The 19,870-nt window shown below is 41.6% G+C and overlaps 1 pseudogene across 1 annotated transcript; it reads left to right on the top strand.

Annotated features, from left to right (window-relative positions):
- Positions 1-2,070: 2,070 nt before the first annotated feature.
- Positions 2,071-18,700, top strand: LOC311042583 (extracellular calcium-sensing receptor-like; annotated as a pseudogene). Its single transcript has 11 exons — positions 2,071-2,491; positions 5,268-5,452; positions 6,431-6,561; positions 6,884-7,166; positions 7,887-7,973; positions 8,093-8,314; positions 8,471-8,687; positions 9,464-9,633; positions 13,764-13,991; positions 14,087-14,210; positions 17,779-18,700. The product of its transcript is annotated as an extracellular calcium-sensing receptor-like (transcript).
- Positions 18,701-19,870: the final 1,170 nt, after the last annotated feature.

Here is a 19,870-nt window from a genome sequence, read left to right as displayed (position 1 = left end):
GTGGGAGGCGGACAGATGCACTATATAAAGGATGTGACATCCTCACTGCAGACTACATACAGACTGCAGAGCTGTGTGCTGCTTGGTGCTGGACGTCTAGACCAGTGGTTTTCAACCGTGATTTTTCCAAAAATGTACTATTAACTAAAAGGTTAATATACTTCATTATGCACAGCGCATCAGGAGTATTCGATGCATTTAAAGCGCCTTTATCCAAAGCGTTTTGCAAAGTGCATTACATTAACCCAGTTGAAACAGTGAAAATACCAGATCTGTGAGCTTGTAGAGCAGCTATTTGCACTACCTGTTAAACGTTATTTGGGGGGAATTTCTTAGAATTGTATTTATGAAATTCTCAATCATTGTTAAAAAAAAAATTGAATTAATATGCAGATAGGTTGAACATAGCTGAAGTGGTCCTTTAAGCCCTTAGTCTATTTAACAACAAATCCCAATGTACAGCTCACAATGCATAGCATTGTGATACATTTCAAAAGTCCCTCTTTTGACATTATATTGTCAGAAATGACTTAATTAACTATTTTATTTTGTTCAAATTAATCAAGCACAAGTAATATCTCTCTCTACGTTTCAGTTTTGCTGATATTGATTCCAAGTGCATAAACAATTCATAAACACAACTTATTATTATTATTGTTTTGTTTTTTTTAATATACATTTGTATATCACATCAATGAATTTGTTACAGTTTTTCACCCCTACGTATGATAACATACTGGTGGCCTGTAACAGCTGAGCCAGCACTCCTGTCATCACAACAAAAAGGGGAGAAACATATAATAGGCTCTAGACATTCACTGGTGTTACCAATGATACTAATGAAGGCTCTGTTCCATTCTGCTCAAACAGAGTCAGGGTGCTGATATTGTGCATGTTGGCTCACTGGAAACACTCTGCTACACCAGTGGGTCTACAGTTGGGCTCCAGGGACCCTCATGGGCTTCCAAAAGGCCCCTTACAGGTGTGTAACTCTGAGAGTGTACAAATGGAACCAAATGGATCCTTACGGGTCCATTTGGTTCCATTTGTACACTCTCAGAGTTATGGGGGTCGTGGAAACCACGGTGCTACACTATATGGAACAGAGCCTTCATTAGTATCATTGGTAACACCTGTGAAGGAAGTGATAATATGGCTGCTGTGCATAGAGCCTATTACCTAAATTAGCTTCTGCATGCAACTTGGTGGAAAAAGAAAAACAGTGGTGGAAAAGGTACCCACATTTCTTACTCAAGTAAAAGTATCAATACTGCAATGTAGAAATACTCTGTTACAAGTAAAAGTCTGGGTAATCAAAATTGACTTGAGTTAAAGTACAAAGGTATTGGTCTCGAAATATACTTAAAGTATGAAAGTAAAAGTACTCATTATGCAGAAAGTCCCAATTCACAAGTTTTCAAATGTATAAAAGATCTTTTGAAAATAGCAGATTGACAAGCTTGTAGATCTGCTATTGTGACATTCAAATTCAAAATCATGATCACATTAGGTTTTGTAGCCTTGGTTTTTATTTCCCCTAACAGAGCTTTGACATTTCTTGAGTGGTAGGATTACGCCCTCTAGTGGTTCCAGATAAAATTGCGTTGCAAGGCGTTGTGAGCTTGTAGGTCGTCTATTTTCACAATAATATATAATAGTCGCTGTCGGGTGGAAACCTTGTATGTTCAAAACTGTTCCTCTTGGATCCATTGTTGATATTATTTAGTCACAAGCTCTAATATGTTTCATTAGTTCAATATGTATATGAGCCACAGACACACTTAACCAGTTCACTTTCACTTGAATATTTTCTTTAAAAAAAAATGCTAAACTAGTCGATCCACAAGCTCACAAGGCGTTGTGGTGCAATGTCTTGTGAGCTTGTAGATCGGCTAGTTCGATACATCTATGTGACCCTGTAGTAAGACAAAGTAAGGCATTGATTTATTAAACAAAAATATAAAACCTTTCAATATGGATATATATGGTTTCTGGCAGCAATGTTATTCAAGGTTACAGTGTAATGATGGTTTTAGTTTTAGCATCCAATTGTTCAGAGCGGCCCAGACCATGGCTTTTGCCGTCAATGAGACCAACAGAAACCCCAGCCTGCTGCCCAATGTGACTCTGGGATACAGTATCTATGATACATGTGTCACGATTGGAGTTGGATTCCGTGCAGCGATGTCACTGATCAGTGGGAGAGAGGAGCAGTTTACACTGGATGAGAGCTCTGTCAGGTCTCCTCCAGTGATCGGAATTGTGGGTCCTTGTACCTCAAAAAGGGCAACGTGGCGCGGCTCCGACGACCCGCTGTTCCGAAATCCGGGCTCAAAAAGGGTGGAAAAAGAGCAGATCCACAAGCCCGGAAAAGCATGGAAAAGCCTGTTGTCGTGGGGCGCAATACCGCCGCCGGCGCTGTCCCCGGTCTATGATCCCCCAGGGGTCCCCGGCCCACCTCCGTGCCCAGGGGCGGTGGCTCCCGGCCAGGGTCGAGCCTCTGGAGCCAGGGACCCCCCCCCCCCCCCCCCCCACACACACACACACACACACACACACACACACACACACACACACACAGTGTTGTTATTTAATTAACCCAGGCCTTAGAGGCCATTACAATAACACCAATTAAATATCATGTAATAATGTAACTTGAAAACATGACACAATCATGTATTGTTCTTTCACAGTAAATATCTGTATAACACACAAACACACATTTACTACATGTGTTTTCACTTATACACAGTAATTCGTCATTGTCTCCGCCAGGAGACTATGTTTTCGTTCTCGTCCTTCCGTGTGTCCACCAAGCTAACATTGGTCAAGCTTCACGTGACACGTGACAATATGTTGAAAGGGTGTGCTTTGATTGGCTAGCGAGACGCATGATGAAATAGAGGCCTATAAATAGGTGTGTCACTTCAAAAGATCATTTATATCTTTTGAAGTGAGATAAGACAGGATTAATCAGGAACAGTACTGGCGGAGACCTGTGCTCCGAAGAGCACAATTTCTAGTTTAATAATATTTTTGAGCAGTGTAGCCGCTCCTATAAGTGGGGTTGGGAATTTGTCTTTCCCTGTACTGTGATTGGCTGACTATTCACACCCTTTTCTCAGTAATAATTATCCAAAAATGGCAGATCTACACAAAAAATCTAAACAAAAACATTTAATGGGAAACTTTAACAGGATAAAGTTTCCCGTTGAGTGGGAAACAAAGAGCGTAGGCCTACCGAGTACAGTTGCAAATCAGGTCTGTTTTACTAAATATAGAGGATTTGAGAAGTGGTTAAAATCAGTCCATTTAAAACATGTATGTGCATTCAGGTTATTGTAAGGTGTTTCAAACGTTTGTAACATCAATTTGTGACTACATTGTAATAATGTTTGTAATATTAATTCATAATTATGTACATTGATTAGAGATTTATTGCTAAGCAGAGCACGACTAAAGTGGATGAGGAGAACAACATACAGAAGTACCCTACTACCCCTTTTCATTATGACGGCAAGGTCAAGGTTCTAGGTCAAGTGCCCAGCTTGCTGGTCGAGGTGCAGAGAGAAGAGAGCGAGAGTAGTGAACAGAACAGTGTGTACACGTGTGTGCGTGTGTTACAATAGCTCTCTCGTTCCAGTCACGTAACATTGGTGCAATGTGATTAGAATAATACAATTTATGTTGAACAAGTGGGCTCAGGTTGCGAATCTCTCAGGGTCTTTTAAACCCCATGGATTTGTTATGAGATGAGGACGTGCTTCCATAGGCTATACGAGATGCGTAGTGAGGAATGCAAGAACTCTCGCCCCAAAACACGCTTGCCCCCAGTCAAATCTGGCGACCTCGGAACGGTCGCTACCAGGTATTCCAAAAGGTAACCTCAGTAAAACTATGCCTAAACATTCCTAACCTTAACCTCTGTAAAACTGTGCCTAAACCTAACCTCATTCCTGACCTTAACCTCTGTAAAACGAATTCAAGAACCACTGGACGAAGGTTTGCCTGAAATGATCAATTCCTCATCAAAAGAGTCTGAGGATTTTAGCGCCTGTAGACCTTTCAGAGGTAACCAGAAAACTCACCCCAAAAGAGGCTCGGCCCCATTTTTTCTGCCGACCGCACGCTGGGGAGTTTTTTGTATTGTTGTATTTGTTTTACAGAGGATAAGGTTAGAAATATGTTTAGGGTTAGGCATAGTTTACTGAGGTTAAGTTTAGGAATAGGGTTAGGTTCAGGCATAGTTTACTGAGGTTACGTTTAGGAATACCAGGTAGAGACTGTTCCGAGGTCACCGGATTTGCGCCCGGGGCGACTGTGTTTTGGGCGAGCGTTTTGGTATTCCTTTCAGAGGGTGAACGTGGAGAAAAGTTTTCCAGAGCACCTGCAAACACCAGATTAATGATTTGGTCTTGCTGTAAATCTAGGGCCTCTAGTTGGTCTGGAGCCCGATCTGTGGACGTACAGATGTTGAACAATTTGGGATCAACACTCTCTGCCTTATAGTTTCACCATTAAACACAAACGTATTCACCGTGGTGCTGGTTACACCAATGCTGGTGTAACTGAGTGATTCACTTAGAAATATACTGTACAATTAAGTTTAAGAAAACATTATGTCAGGGAGGGATTGATTGATTGATTGAATGATTGAATACTTTATTAACTATTTGCAAAAAAAAATGCAAAAAAGTACAGTGGTACGATTATACAAAAGGTGATAAAAGGATAACACAAAAAGCCCTAAGGGCTTGTTGCCATTGTGGTCCTGTGTATAATCAACACTAGCAGCAATAAAACAGAAAGTAGAGTAAACAGTTGGGGGGTCGGGCGGGCAGGGGGGAGTTTTCTGGTGTTAAGCTTAGACTTTATTACAGGGACCAGTTACAAATTGCAGATAGGTGCTCTTTTATGGGGGTTTTGAAGGAGGGTAAGGAGTCACACTTTTTGCTTGACTGTTGGTAGGGTATACATGTGGTGTGTGAAAACATGGCAGACGGAGAGAAAATGTTCCCCTAGCAAAACAGGTGCTCCCAAAGAAAACAATGGATTCAAATCATCCCCTTGTAACTATTTAGAGCTACGTGAACCACATGACGGTAATATGTGACCTGTAGTGTTTCTGACCCCTCATTGAGGCAACTCTTAGTAACCCAGTGGCTCTGGTCAGTATGGTGTCAGTCATGTCCATATCCGTTTGTCAGGAACAAGTCACTTTATTTAACGACTACGGCACTAGGTGTCACATGGATGGACCACATCAGAAATGTGGTCCTCTCTGGGGACCTGCCACGGGGTCACAGACGAGGTCAGAGAGAGAAGGATGAGGTTGGCAGGGTACTGCGTCAGGCACCCGGAGCTAGTGGCGAGGAAACTGACACTATGGGAGCCAACCCAGGGCAAAGCCAGGAAAGACAAGAAGCGGAACAACCTACATAGATGCACTGCGGTGCGACAGCTTAGCTAACAACACTGTAGAGATCCTGACCCTGTTAGATAGGAGAGCGTGGAGGGCAGCGATTCAGGAGTCCCGAGTTGGTGTTGGCTAGACCGTACTCTCGCATCGCATCAAAAGATTACGTACAGGGTTAAGGCCAAGAGATAATATTTCAAGTTGTGCATATTGACATGGGTGGTATGGGTGGGTGGTGCTGGAGGGGTTGTGGAGAGTGGTGGACAGAGTATACTCAAGTCAATAAAAAAGTATTCAAAAGTACAAAGTATGTTTTCTTTTTAATATTAATGCATTGGTGCATTGAAATTCAGAACATTTATCAAAAGTATTTTTTTGAGAAAGTATATACAAAGGTAGAACAATCTGAAAATGGGGCTGAAGTGGTTAATTCATAATATATGTTTTGTAGTTTGGGTCTCTTCCCAGAAATGTAGTGGAGTCAAAAGTCCAATATTTCTATTTGTGTGACCGAAATGTTGCGCCTCCTTCAATAAATGTGCTCCTGTACCGTGCCGTTCGGCAGTGTGCGTATGCGGCCGTATTATTTTATTATTGATGTGCACTTGTTCACCTATGCACCTGCTCTTAAGCTTTTACTCTAGGTGTGCGAAAGCCTTTCCTCAACACTAAATGTAGTAGCCCTAAAAGTCATGTGCTTGCAAAAACAAATAGAACTCCAAAAATGTAAGTATTGTTACTGTAGGCCTATGTTAAGCCCTGCCTCTACTTCTGTCTCTGCCCAGATGGGTGTTGTAAGAGATTACGTGATGCCATAAGGTGGCACAGGGGATGGCACAGCACTGTGTATAAAACTTACCAACTAGACAATGGATTTAGAGAAGGGAGGGGTGTGTTAGACAGAGGAGGACAGTCATGAGGGTTTCTCTAGACATACACCTGTTTTCATACTTGATATTGTTCTCTTCCTTCTCTCCTTTGTCTTCCTCATCTTCCTCTTCTTGTGAGTTACAGGCACAGTTTAATCTCAACAGATTGTACAAGGCTGGAGATGTGCTTCTGGGTGTTTTGAGTCCCTTACACGTCTCCTCTGTGTTCCCTGAGCTGTCTTTTACCTCCAAGCAACAGGAGCCCTCTTGCAGTCAGTGAGTATCACAACTAGCAAGCAAGAGAACACTGACCATGGTTCGATAAATAGAACCAGGATTAGTGGAATTGTATATTTCTATAAATGTACATAGTCGCTGTCGGGTGGAAACCTTGTAAATTACTTTTTAAAAAATACCTAAATTAGATGATCCACAAGCTCACAAGGCGCTGTGGTCCAATGTCTGTGTGACCCTGTAGTAAGACAAAGTAAGGCATTCATTTATTAAACAATAACATAAAACTTTCAATATGGAGATACATGTTTTTTGACAGCAATGATATTCAAGGTTACAGTGTAATTTTGTGTGTTAGTTTTAGTGGGTTCAAAGCGGCCCAGATCGTTGCTTTTGCCATCAATGAGATCAACAGAAACCCCAGCCTGCTGCCCAATGTGACTCTGGGATACAGTCTCTATGACACCTGTCACACGCTTGGAGTTGCAGTCCGTGCAGCGATGTCACTGATCAGTGGGAGAGAGGAGCAGTTTACACTGGATGAGAGCTGTGTCGGGTCTCCTCAAGTGATCGGAATTGTGGGTCCTGCTACCTCAAAAAGTTCTATTGCCATCTCTAGAATGTTAGGTTTGTACAGAGTGCCCATGGTAAGTTTTCTACTTGAATCCCCTTTTTGCCCTGGCCTATTGAATACTGTACATGCTCAATGTTGCTTACTTGGCTATTTGCAAATCTAAAATATGATAAATAATATATTTGGTCTTTTTGCAGTTTGAAAGACATAATCGTTGCTTTCAGAAAGAAACCTTGTGTCTCCATATTTCTATATATGTTTTATTTTTTATGAATACCCTATTTCATCATACTACAGTGTTAGACCAAAGTAGCAAACATAGCCGATTAACAAGGTCACAACGCATCACAGTTTGACACGTTGTAAGCTTGTGGGTTCTGCTAATTTTTCTATTATTTATTTTTGTTAGTTTGAATTGAAAATGGAAAGCAACAATGTGTAGCCTAGTAATTCATTAGGGGTTAAAACGTGTTGTTTTGTGACAGTGTCTCTGTCCATGGTGCTGAAGGATACACAGATGTATTCAGTCTGCATTGTGATCATAGGGTAGGGCAGAGTGTTTGTGTTCAAACAGCACATTGTATTCCACTTGCTTTCTGGAATGAGATTCCAACGGGCAAAGGCAGTCACTGCTTGTTTGAAGCTAAATGCAACTTATATTTCTCCCCTTTTCCTTTTTTGGCAAATGTTTCCCACAGAAAAGGGATGCTAGGGTTCAATTGGTTCATATAAAAGAAAAACAAATCTACTGTTGAACACCCACGATCTTGTGCTTTGTCTTTTTTTTTTCCAGATAAGTTACTATGCTTCTTGCTCCTGTCTCAGTGACCTGACTCAGTTCCCATCCTTCTTTAGAACAATACCAAGTTTTGTCTTCCAGGTGAACTTGTACACAAAATAGACATGTTGGTATCTAGTAGTTCATGTTCCACACACTGATTTACCACCATGTGAATAATCTAACCTAAACGCTTATCCCTCCATTCTTTAACCAATCAGGTGCGAGCTATACTCCAGACGATGAGGTGGTTTGAGTGGACCTGGGTAGGACTGTTGTTTAGTGATGATGATGGGGGCCGTGATGCTGCCCTAATACTCCAGTCTGACCTGGACCAGTCTGGTCTGGGTTGTGTGGCTTATTCAGAGGCTCTGCCCTATAACAATGACCTGGCCAAACTCCAGAGGATTGTCACTGTGATGAAGACGTCCACAGCTCTTGTGGTCATTCTATTTGGATATGGGAGATATATATATAATGTCATGGAGGAGGTTTGTGTTGTGATACATGGCAATTTAGGGATTAGTAATCTAAAATGAGAATGTATTGAAGGACAGGCATCCTGTTTTTTTCCTCCTTTTTTTCAAAACATTCAACAGGTGGTAAAGCAGAATGTGACAGGTCGGCTATGGATCTTACCTGCCACTTCAGGTTGGTGGGGAGACCGATATCTCCAGGCTCCTCACTACCTGCCCTACCTGAGAGGCACCCTGGGTTTTGCCATTCGTCGTGGCGAGATACCGGGTCTCAAGGACTTTTTGTTAAAAATACATCCTGACAATGACCCTGACAACAACCATGAAGATAACATAGTGCGTATTTTGTTTAATTTGTTCACTCTTTCACTGCCAGGAATTCATTCATTAATTCATCGGTCTCTGGTCCCCTTGCCGGCGAAAACGATGATTTTACTGTACTGTACCTTTACTGTAAAATCGGTACACATGATCTCCGAACCCATGCGATAAACAAATCCAAACAGAATTTTGATAGTCCGTACCGTTCGTCCGTAATTGGCTTCAAAAGTTAGTGGGAGGGGCCTCTTTTACAAAAAATGCTAAAAATCACGAACAAAACGTCCAGTCAATCCCAAATCTGAAACGCATGTCAAGGGTGGCGTACTCAACAAATCCTTTTAAGCATTTCCACGTTGACCCATAGGGGGCCCCAGAAATGCGCAAAATGTAACAGTTAGATGCAAAAACATGATTTTTGGGGGGATCAGTCCTCTCAAAATGAATGCAAGTGATCTCAGGAGTGAGGGGACAATATGATTGGCCGGTAAAAATGTGTGGGAGGGGCCTATTTCTTCAGTGGGAGGGGCCTATTTCTTAAAATCAAAACGCCACGTATCACGAACGCAGGATCCGATTGGGCACCGAATTCGAATCGCACGTCGCACGGCCTCAGACAGTATTCTTCCCAGCGTATTACTTGCGTTCCGGCGGCCGCGACTCGAGTCGGCGCAATCACACTTTGCAATTTCCAAGAATTGCAAGTATTCTAGTTTCTAATTGTCCATTCATTGTTTCTTCAGGTAAGGCAGTTTTGGGAGCAAACATTTCAGTGTAAATTTGCACCCCTTCCGTCAGAGTCGGTGGATGCTGGTGGAAGGGTGTGTACTGGACAAGAGGACCTAGGAACAGCAGAAACTAACCTGTTGGATGTGTCTGACCTCAGGGGAGACTATAATATATACAAGGCTGTGTATGCTCTGGCCCATGCCCTCCATGACATGTTGCAATGTGTGCCAGGAAGAGGGCCTTTCACTGGGCACAGCTGTGCCAGTTTGCAGACAATACAGCCATGGCAGGTGGGATACTAATTCAGTTAACCTTTAAATTGTTTCTAGTTGGATTCAAGATTCTGCATTCTGGATTCAAGAACTAGATTTTCAGGCCGCCACGTGGCCTTCAAACCTAGTCCATGTTGCGCTGAAAAGAGCAATGGTCACCGAAGTATGGACATTTGAAGTGTTAAGCACTGCTTAACACTAATATAACACTGCTTCCGAGCAGCAATGCACTTGCAGCACCCAAGTCCACTATCATACCTGTGCAACCTTATGTTCAGGAGGTAGGGGTCTACGACCACTTCCTGGTAAAACTCAAGGAAATTAGAAAAGAAGGAATGGACGGCCTAGGGGGCGGGCAGACGCCATTGCTTGCATGGCAGACGCCATTGATGCGCATGGGAGCCAAAACTGGAACAGGAAGTTTGGTGAAATACAATGAAGTCTATGGCAGCCAGCTGGACCAGCTTGTGAACAAACACTATTTCTGAACAATTGTGTCCTTATGTCAGATAATCGGTTCAGGAATATAAAAGAAGACATATCACAGGTTTTTATCCAATCAATTCGGATTTTTTTTAGCACACAGTATAATTTTATTGAGGCATCTAAACAGCGGCATATATCGTCCATAGACTGTATAAAAATCGTCTCTGGCAGCGTTGCCAGATTGTGTGAGAGAAATAAGCAACCAGGTCTAGGAAAACAAGCCCAAAAGAAGCACCGGGTGCCAGGGGTCTTCAACGTTTTCCCAAACTATATATATATGAGCACTTTAAGCACTTTTATGAGCACTTTAAACCTTTACTGTATATATTGGTTTTAGGGGCGGCCATAGCTGAGTGGTTAGTGAGCCCGTCTAGGGAGCCAGAGGCCCTGGTTGCCCCAGGTTCGATTCCAGGCCAGGCCAGCATATGTGTCGATGAAATTAAATTTGTCCCTGAGCAAGACTCTTAACCCCTAATTGCTCACAGGTTCTCATTGGAAACAAGACCGCAAGGACTTTCATGAACGACCTGTTAAAAGGAATTATCCTTATCCTTATTGAAAATAGCCGATCTACAGCTCCAAGCTCACAATGCGTTGTGAGCTTGTAGATCTGATATTTAAAATAAAATCTTGAAGTAAAATGTGAAATATTGAGGATTTTTGAAACACTAACAACACAAATCTGATACGGGGCTCCATGGCACAAAACATTTTCAGATGGGGGTTTGGGACAAATACATATTCATTTGAGGGTCCATGACATAAACATAATTGAGAACCATTGGTTAAAATAATTTAAAATTTGTGAAGCCCAAGTCCAAATAACTACAACTATCAACTACACTTTAGAAAAAAGCCCATGAAACCGCAACCCGGAACTACCAATATTTACAAGCAACTTCACAGAAAAATAAGCCCAAAGTCGCTTATAATTAGTGGACATGGCAACACTGGTTTCTGTCTCGGCAGTATCGCGTACTTTGTGCTCTTTAGATAGCTCAATAAACGTATACAGTGGACACATCGAAAAGCAACACAGCAGAAAACTAGATAAAGTGCTCCTCGGAGCACAGGTCTCCGCCAGGTCAGATACGTTATTGTGGCCTCCTGGTGGCGCTATAGTAGGCCAATGTGAAAAGGGTGCCATTTATTCTTAGGTCGTTAACGGCAATCGGACACTGCATTCATGATTTGAAGCATTTTGTTCCAAAAATGTGTTTTGCTAAATTAGACCTGCTGGTGGCGCTATAACAGGCCAATGTGAAAAGGGTGGCATTTCTTCCTCGGCCTAGTGGGAATGTGCGTGTGAAATTTCATGGAAATCGCACGCTGCGTTCATGGTTTGAGGCAGTTTGTTCAAAACGGACCAATCCTGCAAACTTTGGATGGCAACCTTAACCAATAAGGATGGAATATGGGAAATCGGACAGATCAGGGTTGATCACATGACTATAGAGTTACTGTGTACCGATTTGCATGACGTTTGGTTAAAAACTGTAGGAATAATGTGAAAAAAATGGGTTTTGCACAAATCGGCCTCCTGGTGGCGCTATAACAGGCCCATGTGAAAAATTTGAGGCAGAGGTTCTGAATTGGCATCCAGGGAGTGTGTGTGCACAGTTTCGCAGCGACCGGGCCAACGGTGCCGGAGATTTGGTGGTAACACACGGACGGACGGACGGACACACGGACACACGGACGGACACACGGACGGAGGGTAAAACATACTCTCTCGCCATGCCTTACGGCCTGGCGGAGACAACAATGTGTGATATGTCTTCTTTTATTTTCCAGAAGCATTTACTTTGCAAAGGTCCCAGTCATTCAGAAAAATATTTTGTTCATGAGCTGATCCACCGGGCTCTCATTAACTCCAATGCATTCCACTGAACTCACGGCTGCAGTCTGGCTCCCATGGTGCGACGAATCTGCCAGCTGGAATTGCATGATATAGCGAGAATGACGTAGATGACCCTAACTTCTTTACATATACCTTGGTAAAACTGGAAGTGAACAGATCCACTATCGGGTTGCACCATTGAACTCCACACCCCTCAGAGAGTGTGTGGGTGAAATCTCTAGGCAACCCAACAAACCGGAAATAACAAGGAAAAAACAGTAGTGGTCATGTTTTATGAAATTGGAAGTCTGTGGGACCACCCTCTAAGTTTGAAGTATTTAGCATACTGGGAACAAGAGTTATAGCTATTTTAAGCCCAGCCAATTGGAACAAAGAGAGGGCGGGGCTTAAACAATTACAGCCTGTAATTGCTTAGCTGTCTTAGAGCACCTAACCAAGTTTGGGGTGTTTAGCATGCTGGGAACTGGAGTCATGGCTGTTTAAACCCCATCCAATAAGAACACAGAGGGGGAGAAGCAATGAAGGTGGTCTTTATAGGGTACAGGTGGTAATTATATGTTCATCTGGAGGTGGTCTTTGAAATAAAATACTGCAGTGTCGTCTTGCCTAGAAATGTGGTCATGGCTCTCTTCAATATACAAGAGTCACACAACATTCAGAAGTTTTCCTTACTCCTAATTCTCAACGAATCTCTGTGATTCTAATTTTCCTATAATCAGCAGAGGTGAGAGTGTCAATTCCTTGTGTCAATTGTGTTCATATAAGATTTGAGTCTATTCAAAGACAATGATTTGCGCTGCGCAGTGCCATTTGCTCCAAACCACACACTTCAGTTGGATTAATCCATTACACAGGAAATAAAGAACGGATTGCAATAAAATAACATTGTCTATAATCAGTAACATGTGGGTGATACTTACATGGTTTAGTCATAGTTTTACTGAGGATACGCTTACGAATACCTGGTGGCAACCATCCCGAGCTCGCTGGATTTGACCCCGGACAAACGTGTTTTGGGGCGAGACAAATACAATGTCATTTGATCTGAGTTTGCTACAACCACACCAGACCATTCAGTTTAAATGATCTAGAACACAAGCAATTGCTGTAATGTTAAGTTTTCTATAACCAGCAATGTGTGAGTGATAAATCTGTATATAAAAGACTCAGAGACTTCTCATCGGATTCTGCTAAGGCTCAGCGTGCCGTCGACGAGAAAGACAAGATTTTGTGTTTTCAGTGGTTTTCCATCAGATGGCGCTGTTGTCAACTGTATGAATGATGCTTTCACTGCCAGATTACGTCAGACCCGGAATTGACCCGGAAGCAAAACAAAAATGGCTTGTTTACTTCCTGTTTATTTACTGTGGAAAAATGCCAATATCTCCGTTCCTCTTGCTTTACGGCGTAAACAAGCTGGATTCAAACGGCCACAGCTGTGCGAGGGATTACTCTGTGCGGATATTATATTTACCCCTCTACTACGACAACCCTGTGCGTGCAATGACGAGATGTCACCTGGCACGCTAATTGGTTTTATTAATGTAACACCCAAACCACACCTATGCATGATGTAAGGGGTAGCGCAGGTGTTTTAGTGATAAGGCTGGTGGCGGAAGATAGCAACTCGGCCCTTGTGCAATGCTAAATCCTCAAATAGTGGGTAGCATGACTTGGGTGCAAAATAGGGCCCTTAAGTTGTTTTTAGAAGTCTCTTTCTCTTCATGATTCTGCTCATCACTATTCCTAGCTTCTCTATTACCTGGAAAAGGTCAACTTCACCACATCTGTTGGTGATCGTGTATCATTCGATGAGAATGGTAATGCTTTACCAATCTTTGATATAATGAACTGGGCGTGGCTTCCTGATGGAAGCACAAAGATTCACAATGTAGGTGTGGTCAGGAAGTCAGCCTCCGGAGATGAAGAATTCATCCTTGATGAAGACAGAATCTCCTGGAACTTTGAATCCAAAAAGGTAATTTCAGCTTTCTAAAATCACTCATGTAGAGCTCATGATGTGAATGTAATTGAGTTTAGACTGAAACTGATCGCTGTTACTTTCCTCTACAGCCTCCTCGGTCAGTGTGCAGTGAGAGCTGTTCTCCTGGAACCCGTGTGGCCAGAAGGAAAGGAGAACCTGTCTGCTGCTTTGACTGCATTGCTTGTTCTGAGGGAGAGATCAGCAATCAGACTGGTAGGTTTACATTACTAGTTCCACACCCACACTACTAGAAGACTAGAGACTTGGGACTGTAACTGTCACTTCATATCTAGAGCTATATGAAAGTTGTAAAGCTGTAAAAAGTCCAAGCCTATCACCAGAAATGCCCCCGAACTGTTTACTGAACATATATATTTTTTTGATTAATACTTGTTCATGATGTTTTTGCATAGTATTGTGTATTGTTGTCTGTCATTAAATGTTTCAATGAATTGAATACACAGGACCCAAATGGAAACAAGACTTTCTTGGGTTTAATCCTTTTAGCATCCTTTTGTATAGACCTGTACTTTCTGTGCTTTTTTTGCAAACTGTTTATAAAGTATTCAATCAATCAACCAATCAATCAGTAAAAAAATAAGCTTTAAGCTTTCAGATCGATATACCAACAGTCCGGGCTCTCCTTTCGTTCAAACGTGTCCAAAAGCAAAACATTTGACCCGGATGTAACCGATGCACTCTTTAACGATTTGGCTCAGGCTCCTGAGCCAGCTACCAGTACTGGCTTAATGGAAGGACTTTAACACTTGCGTGACTAACCGGTCAATCTGACCGATTTTGAGAATTTAAAGTGGATTATCTTCTCTCATGAAGCTCTGAGGAAGTTCCCCTTTCATGACTTTTCCTAAATATACGATTCAAATCATCTCTGTTTTTTTTTTTTAAATCTGAAACGTTTTCTAAATATGAAATTAGCTATAATTATACCATCTCTGACGTTATTTTTCGTCTATTTTGACCGGACTCACCCCTCTCTCCCCCAGGCAAGAGCCGTTCACACCTCCAGACCACCCAGACCATTCTAGTTAATGGATGATTTGCATTGGCCAAGCGACTTCTCTCCTTTAGGCCAATACTAATAATGAAATAAAAAGTACAATTGTGTTTTTCCCATAAATCTAACCTCTAAATGCTGTATTTCATCTAAACATTGTGCGCAGCTGCTCCGTATTTGTTTATAGTGTAGCAGTGTATACTTCTCTCTCTCTGTTGCCATGTCTGCTTATTATAAGCGACTTTGGGCTTGTTTTTCACGTCTTTCTATGAAGACACGTTGTGAGCTATCTATCTGTAAGGAAAGACATCGGCTTGATTTCTCCAATTTCAAAAGTTTACAAATGTATAAAATGTATAAACATATTTTGAGAATAGCAGATCCTAATTATATATAGTTAAATTAAGAGCCTATTATTATTAATATTATTATTATTATATTATTATACACTATAATAATAATAATATAAAAATATTACCAACATGTTATTTTTAAATGAACGACACAATGCATTAGTCAAATGTTTTTTATTTAGCCACATATAAGCCACACACACTCAGACAGACACAACGCATGCAGTACAATTCTCATAGACCTGGCTGCTAATTTCTCTCGCAAGATTTGGCAACACAAGGACTTTCACTTTTTAAAATGCTGCACGAACAGATGTGATCTACAAGCATAGAACGTGTCACGCAGCAACTGTTTTATGCTTGTAGATCAGATAGTTTGCGCAAAAGTAGCCTAGAGCAGGATTGAGCACATGTATGAAACATACCGATGTGTTCACTTGTTGCACTGCAGCGAGGAGAGGAGACGCTTACAGAGGAGACGCTTACTTATATAATATAATATTGGTTTGTCAAGAGATATCCATGTGTTTTGGACAATGGAGAGTTGGGGACAGTCACACAATTAGACCGAGGCTTCAGTGGCTCATATAGGCTATCCATGTTTCACTCAAGAGTTTAATGTACCGCTACAGATCATGCTGTTTTATACGCTTTTCATATAAAGATTTTATATACATGATCTGCAGTTACTATTACAAGTTAGTGAAGTTACACATGCACGTTCCCAGTTAGCCTATATTATAATGTTCTGCCTGCATATAGTCTGACAATATATGTGAGGTCACTGAGCCGAGTGGAATTGAAATGTTAATAGGCATTTAAAAGACAATGGAATCCCCGCTGTCCCCCGCAGCGCGGGGGAGAAGCTGTCAGGATCGTCTGGAGCCAGAGGGGAGACACTGGCCGTTGGAATAGCAGGAAATGAACGGTCATTCTCATCTTAACTCAGGCTGCGTAGGGGATGGGCTGACGGCCGTCATGCGAGTGTTAAGTGCCAGGAATTAATTAATTAATTAATCCACCTTGCCAGCGTTTTTTTACCTTATTTTGACGATCCACTGAGAGCCACGGAAGCCACAATGTAGGGTCTCGTCTATGCACCCGAACAAACATGTTTTTAGCGGCGCTAGCCGCTCTATACCTTTAGGTATAGAGCGGATATTAGCCCTCTATGCCTGGCTTTTGCGTCAACGTTCTGATTGGTCAGGTGCGCCAACGTTCTGATTGGTCAGGTGCGTCAACGTTCTGATTGGTCAGGTGCGCCAAAGTTGTGATTGGTCACTATTCATGACATCACTATGATGTCATGAATATAGAATTCGATGTCTATATAAACGATGACAATGACTTCATCTTATTATTCATTTGGCTAAAGTCTCCGTCTAGGTAAGTTATTTAAAGTTAATATGACGAATAGAAAGAGAAAGATACAAGAACAGATGAAGGGTGAATGTATAGAAAAGTCTGAGTTCGGGACCCAGTCATCCGTAATGACAGAATGGTTTGATAGAGACGATCGAGAATCCAAGAGTCCGTTAAGGTTCTGATTGGTCAGGCCCGTCAAGGTTCTGATTGGTCAGGCCCGTCAAGGTTGTGATTTGTCAGGCAAGGGGACTATTCATGACATCACTATGATGTCAAGGTTTATTTTTTATTTCCTCATGTTTTTTTTTGTATATATTTTTATTTGGCTAAAGTCTCCTTCTAGGTAAGTTATTTAAAGTTAGATCCTCAATTTAACTTTATCTGTCGTCGACGCTCTGATTGGTCAGACCCGTCAACAAAGTGATTGGTCAAGCTTCACATGACACATGGCTATAAACACATTATAAACACATATCGATGACATAATGTATTCAAAGGCGCCGCTACCTTCACACAGGGTGTGATTTTTTACCGCGATCGTCCATTCTGTTGTAATCGGCAGTTGAATATGGCCCGGTTTCACCCAAAAAAAGATGTGTTTTTCTACATCCGATAACATGGGAGTGGAGGGACTGACTGTTTTTAGGATGACGTAATCTCTACTTCTATGATGACGTCATCTCTGCTTCTATGATTCTCTCAGAGTCAAAGGATCATCCATACGTTAGGGAAGAGTGCCCTCTAGTGTAATTTCTGAGAACAAGATTGTCTTTTGGCAGGCAATGTGTTAAGTGCTTTAGCACTTTGGTGCCAACCTTGGAGGGGTAAACGTGAAAGAAGACTATACTATCGTGGAAAGACTGGCAACATATTGAAACAATGGCTGCTGAAGAAGTGGTAAAGTAGCGAAAGGCATCGCCAGCACCCACCGGTGAAGCAAACATTTCCTGCTGCACTAATAGTAGGATAGTAGGATGTAGCAATGTAGGATATCTTTAGGAAAATACTTTACTTATCTCTCTCTCTTTAACCTTTCACACTTTGTTAGACTCTACAGAGTGCACCAGTTGTCCAGAGGACTTCTGGTCCAGTCCCCAGCGTGACAACTGTGTCCCTAAAGAGCATGGAGTTCCTCTCCTACCATGAGGGCCTGGGTATCTCCTTGACAACCATCTCATTGTTAGGCACACTTATCTGTGCCATTGTCCTGGGAATCTTCATCTATCATCGGGACACGCCCATGGTACGCGCCAACAACTCAGAACTCAGCTTCCAACTTTTGATGTCACTCAAACTGTGTTTCTTGTGCTCACTTCTGTTCATTGGTCGTCCCAGACTCTGTACTTGTCAGCTGAGGCATGCAGTATTTGGGATCAGCTTTGTGCTGTGTGTCTCGTGTATCCTGGTAAAGACTATGGTGGTGTTGGCCGTGTTCAAGGCCTCCAAGCCTGGTGGCGCAGACATTATGAAGTGTTTCGGTGCCATGCAGCAGAGAGGAACAGTTCTGGCTCTTACTTCCATCCAGGCAATAATCTGCACAGCCTGGCTTGTGTCTGCCTCACCAAGTCCTCATAAAAACACACAATACCACAGTGATAAGATTAAGAGAAGTTTATGAGTGTGAAGTGGGATCAGCAGTTGGTTTTGCTGTCTTACTAGGTTACATTGGTTTACTGGCACTCCTCAGCTTCGTCCTAGCATTCATGGCAAGGAATCTTCCAGACAACTTCAATGAAGCCAAGTTCATCACTTTCAGCATGTTGATCTTCTGTGCCGTGTGGATAGCCTTCATCCCAGCATATATCAGCTCTCCAGGCAAATATGCAGATGTAGTGGAAGTATTTGCTATTTTAGCATCGAGTTTTGGCCTTTTGGTGGCGCTGTTTGGACCAAAGTGTTATATAATCCTTTTGAAACCTGAGAAAAACACTAAGAAGTCCATCATGGGCCGTGGTGCCACCAAGACGTAGAAGCAGAAATTCAATGATAATTCATGTTCTTTGTATTTTACAATAAGTTTATTTGGATATATGCCTCAGCTGGTCAACCACGATGAACCATGGTGAAGGAACATTGTCTTTAATTATTAATGATAATGATGATTATGATACTCCCAGTGTCTTCCTTAACCCATTGTGGAAGAAACCCATGAACACATTAATACAGCACAAATAAATTCTGTAATTTACTCACCCACAAGTTTATGTCAATGATTTAACAGTTGCCATTGATATTATTTAAGAGTGCATATTGTAATATGTTTTTGACAACATATATGTCATCACAACATCACAATATAAGATTTTTTTTTTAAATATGGTTTAATATATATTTGGCCTAATAAATTGTAGTAAAAAATTTACTCAACTGATGCAAGAATTGTTATACTATATTTTTTTGTTATTTTCATTTACTATAACTATACGTTTCAGTCTAACAATACAACCTCTGGACTATAATCCATTTAAGTTCTACTTTTCTATTGAGGGGCTCACACTGCGACGCGTTTTGAGCTTGTAGATCTGCTATTTTGGAATGGAATTCTTAAAAGTATCATTTTTTTTACTTCAAATGCATTTAGTTATACTTATGTTAACTTTATGAACTTACTGTAAATACAAATACATTGGACATGAAATAGACAACAGATTTGTTATACTAGTCATCAAGCTACTAATAAAGCGGGTCATGTTTGCATGTTTGGAGTTGTAACAGCTGAAATCAATGATATATCAGTATTCATATATTAACCTGCGGGCTACATTAAGTCAAGGTGGGGGCCGCATGTGGCCCCCGGGCTGCCAGTTGCCCATGTATGGTGTAGATTAGAAGACAGACAGACAGCGAGGAGAGGATGTGGTCACACAGAGTAGCATGTACATCAGTTAAGTACCAAGAAATTGTGCCACTTTCAACCTACAGCCTTGCGTGCCAGCCTCTGCTTCACTCATTTGCCTTCAACCTAACTATAACTCTCAAACACAATCTGAACAAAGAGAATGCGCTCATCTGTGGTATGGGTATTCATGTAATTAACCCCATAACCCTGGAATATTGATGCCATTGTATGACATAAATATATCAGAGTCAGCAAAAATATAATATAATCATTTTTCATTTTTTGTTGGTTTTACGTCTGT

This window comes from Gymnoscopelus microlampas, assembly GCF_963454915.1.
Source record: "Gymnoscopelus microlampas genome assembly, chromosome: 1".
NCBI lineage: Eukaryota > Metazoa > Chordata > Actinopteri > Myctophiformes > Myctophidae > Gymnoscopelus > Gymnoscopelus microlampas.
The sequence above is the reverse complement of the archived record's forward strand: the minus strand, read 5'-3'. Positions and strand labels throughout refer to the sequence as shown.